Consider the following 5,000-nt stretch of genomic DNA (forward strand, 5'->3'; position numbering starts at 1 on the left):
CTCACTATTCATAAACATACACAAATCATAAATATACACAGACACACACACTCGCTTTCTGTAGTGGATAATTTCCGTTAGCGATACAGAATACAGGATCCTACTATGTCTCTGTCTTTATCAGGTATCTCAACTTGACAAAATGTACTGGATAATTTCACCCTGAATGGAGGATGAGGATATTTCCCAAGATGGAATACATGCGCAAAATACACCTGAGGATGTCAGATTTTATGCTTTACTGTTGTTTAAATGTTGTTGTTTTTTTATTTGATTTATGTGTTTATCTATATGTATGTTTGTGTTGTTGTTTTTTGTTTTGTTTTTCTTATTACGTGTATGTATCTCTGAAGCTTGGAGGTATGTACTCAGCACTTGATTTACTTCAATTCCCAGAGCAAAAGCCTTTTTTTTTTTTTTTTTTTTTTTTTTTTTTTTTGCGTTCACGTTCCGAAGATGTTGTTATATCTGCATATTTGGTCAGAACGTTCTCATTTTTTTTTCTCTGTTAAAGGCAAAGCTGTTTTACGCGCTTTCCTTGATCTTCGTGAGCTGCCGGTGATCAGGTTAGGCAAGATCCAGTTCAAAAGCTGATCCATTTTCTTATTTTCTTTTTATTTTTATGAATTTCTTTTTTTTTTTCCTTTTTTTTCGGTAAAGTCTCTATTACGGGAAGTTAATGGGCTGTTTGTCAGTCCCCCTTCATCAAATTTCCGTCCACTCTTCCTATCATACTATATCGTAAGGCCGTTTTTACAAGCGCACTCACTACCGTAGTAAATTCTTCTTCTTTTTCAGCAGCTGATACCATTGCAGAAACAGGATTGTACTCTCCTTTATTATTATCGACAGGGAATCCAATCCTCTCGCGGGTTAAATGCAACACAACCCTCTCTGTTACTTTCACCGTAAATGCCTCGCTACAAATCGGCTCTCGTTCAACCACCACAGCAGGATGAAAATTCCTACGCCCAGGGTTATCTTCACTTAAATAGACCCGATGACTCGTATAGATAGAGATTATTCAGGACGATGGAATTCTTTAACGCTGTGGATTAGCATTATTACAACCGATCCAAATTCTCGTATAAGATTCAGTGTGATATAATTCTTATGCATTGTTGATTATTACGACCAAATAAATCCAAATACTCGTACGTACACAGAATACTCAGGTTCGAATTCACAACACTGTGGTTTATCATTACTAAAACAAAACTGAAGATTCGTACAGACACAGAATACTCAGTACGATGGAATTCTTAACACTGTCAAACTGCTATGACTGAAACAGGCCCAAAGACTGATTATTCAATAGCGAATTCTCAACACTATGGATTAACTTTACTTAAACAATTACAGCAAGTGTCGTACAGATACGAAACCTTTAATATGAAAAAAAAGTTAAAAGTTAACACTGTCAGATTACCGTAACAAACCGGAAGACATGTATAGATTCCGAATACTCAATTTAATGAAATTCTTGGCCTTTCCTGATCACCATAACTAAAATACCCGACCCGCAGCTTCCTCTCACCACCAAAGAATCCAGAACACTCAAATACGACAGAATTCTCCACCACAGAATACTCAATGTGAAGTAAAGCTAATGGCAGAGTCTCTGGAACCAGGAGAGTGCGAACGAATGGCTCTCCAGGCAGGTAAGACACGAGAAAGTGAATTGACGTTCGTAAAATTATATAAAAAAGAAGAAGAAAAAGAGAAGAAGAAATGTTTATAAAAGGAAGAGATCCTTGTTTTTGAATGGTATTTCCTTTACCGTTTTTACCTGAGGTCAGTCCTTGAGGGTGTGACCTTCGACCTGAGACGGGAACCACGAGAGTTCACGTGTTCAGGCTCATGACCCAGCGCTAGGGTTAGCGGAAAGGTCGAGGATAAATGAGAGGAGAGAGAGAGAGAGAGAGAGAGAGAGAGAGAGAGAGAGAGAGAGAGAGAGAGAGAGAGAGAGAGAGAGAGAGAGAGAGAGAGAGAGAGAGAGATAGAGAAAGAGAGAGAGAGAGAGAGGGAGAGATAGAGATAGAGATAGAGAGAGAGAGAGAGAGAAAGAGAGAGAGAGAGAGAGAGAGAGAGAGAGAGAGAGAGAGAGAGAGAGAGAGAGAGAGAGAGAGAGAGAGAGAGAGAGAGAGAGAGAGAGAGAGAGTGAGAGAGAGAGAGAGAGAGACAGAGAGATAAGACTCGCAGAAAATAAGTTAAAACAAAGAAACAAACAGAAAAAGGAAAAACAGAAGAGAAAAAACAAAAAACAAGAAAAAAAAAAGGTATAATAAAGCACCAATTCTACCATGCGTATTAACCTGGCTGACAAACAAACAAACAAACAAAAAATGCATGGCTGACAAGAGTTTCTCGAGAAGATTCGTGCTTGAGAGGGCAGTGTGCATGACAGCGGAACGTGCATGAGAGAAGCCAAGGAAATGGAACGTGCTTGAAAAGAACCATGCAGAGTGCTTGTGTGTGCTTGCGTGTGTGTGTGTGTGCGTGTGTATGTGTGTGTGCTTGTGTGGTGTGTGTGTGTGTGCGTGTGTGTGTTTGCGTGCGTGCGTTTTTGTGTGTGTGTGTGTGCTTGCGTGTGTGTGTGCGTGTGTATGTGTGTGTGCTTGTGTGTGTGCGTGTGTATGTGTGCGTGCGTGTGTATGTGTGTGTGTGCGTGCTTGTGTGTGTGTTTGCGTGCGTGCTTGTGTGTGTGTGTATGTGTGCTTGTGTGTATGTGTGTGTATGTGTGTGTGCTTGTGTGTGTATTGCCGTTGGTATAGAGGAAGTCACGCCAAAGAATGAAAAAGGATATGATACGTATATGTGTATATATATTTTCTTTTTACCTCTCTCTTCCTATCACGATTTTTGCTGCGCGCGGTTTGCAGTTGCAAGAGAGTTAGGCCTTGCTTGCATCATGTTGATTCTCTCCTCTTGGCTCGGAGATTGCATGCTTTATGGGTCCATTTCAGGATCAGTTTTATCGAATTCGTGTTGACTTTTTATCATTTACTTATTTTATTTTATTTTATTATCATCGTTATTATTGTTGTTTACTTGTTCTGGTGTTTCTTTTTCTTCGTATTTTGTTTTCTTTGCAAGATGTGTTCTCCAAGTGTTCTTCACTCTTTTGCACTTAATGCATAGGCACACACACACACACACACACATACACGTACACACACACACACACACACACACACACACACACACACACACACACACACACACACACACACATACAAACAAACAAATAAACACACATAAACAAAACAAACAAACACACACACACAAACACTATAAAATCAATCTTACCCATTACAAAAAAATAAAGTCTTTCGATAAATGAAAATAATAAACGAGAATCAACTTCAAAACTTCCGCGTAGGTCGTTGATTTGTCTCTCGAAGTAATCACAAAGCTAAATTGCCTAGTATCACGTGATCAGTGACGTAACCGCAGGGCCTTTAAAAGTTCAGTAATTTTGTGATTGTGAGATATGGTGGTGGGGGTGGGGTGGGGGGGGGGTTGGGGTGGGTGGGGAGGGGGTCTGTTTTCTTTCTTTTTAATTGGCTATGTTTGTGTTTTTATTTATTTTTGTGTCTGTCTGTTTCTGTTTCTGTTTTTTTTTTCTTTGTCTCTGTCCCTTAGTCTCTCTCTCTCACACACTCTCGCTCGAGCTCTGTCTATCCGTCTGTCTGTTTTGTTACCAACTCTCTCTCTCTCTGTCAGTCTATCTGTCTGTGTCTGTCTGTCTGTCTCTGTCTCATTCTCTCTCTCTCTCTCTCGCTCTATTAGTCTGTCTGTCTGTCTGTCTGTCTATGTCTGTATGTGTCTGTCTGTCTGTCTGTCTCTCTCTCTCTCTCTCTCTCTCTCTCTCTCTCTCTCTCTGTGCTGTGTGGTGCAGCGGTAGCGATCTCGTCTAGCAATCTTGCTGACCTGCGTTGAAATCCCTCGCCGCCAGCGGATGGTAACCGCGGCCATTCCTTGCACACAAGGAATAACTTAAATAAAACAGGCACTATGTCACACTAAGAATATCCATTGTAACAAATGGAATCAAATTAAACCTCTCTCTCTCTCTCTCTCTCTCTCTCTCTCTCTCTCTCTCTCTCTCTCTCTCTCTCTCTCTCTCTCTCTCTCTCTCTCTCTCTCTCCCTCTCTCTCTCTCTCTCACTCCTTTCATATAGTTTGTCAATTGTTAGTAAGACTGAAAATCAGCAGAAATAATGCTATCTATTCCTACTGTTTATTAATATTTCCGTTTATTTCTCGAACAAGTGTTTATTGAACAGGTATAATCTCAGTGAAGCTATGTGCAGATAGTTCACAAATAATATAGAATATATATTTACGAGCCCTGCATTATTCTTGAAAAAGTAAGTTATATATAAATGATACATAAATGTGAACTCAAAATATTTTGTAAACATGTAAGTAAATATAACCATAACATATTTTTAGATGATATCCAAAATTTTTTTTTTGTAAGATAACAACCTATATGCGGAAAAAAACCGAAGTAATTCACAAGAAAATTATAATAATAAAATAAACAATAAAATCGATTCATTTTTTTTTTTTTTTAGATAATAAAGTTTATCGTACGGTTTTGATATTAAAAAAATACACATGTAATATAATGAGCGCATAAGACCTTACCCGCACAAAATAAGCATTATTCTATTAAACTAAATAACGAAACGAAATTTAGACATATGCAATGAGGTCCTGATATATAGATTCTTTTAATACTTTGACGTTGCAGAACGTAACAAGCAATACTAAAACTGGATTACAATTACAGACTGACGTAAATCATATGTATATGTGTGTATGCATGTATGTATGGATGGATGCATGTATGTATGGATGGATGGATGTATGGATGGATGGATGGATGGATGGATGGATGGATGGATGGATGGATGGATGGATGGATGGATGGATGGATGGATGGATGTATGGATGGATGGGTGTATGGATGGATGGATGTATGGATGGAT

The sequence above is a fragment of the Penaeus chinensis genome, chromosome 42 (assembly GCF_019202785.1).
Source record: "Penaeus chinensis breed Huanghai No. 1 chromosome 42, ASM1920278v2, whole genome shotgun sequence".
Taxonomy (NCBI): Eukaryota; Metazoa; Arthropoda; class Malacostraca; order Decapoda; family Penaeidae; genus Penaeus; species Penaeus chinensis.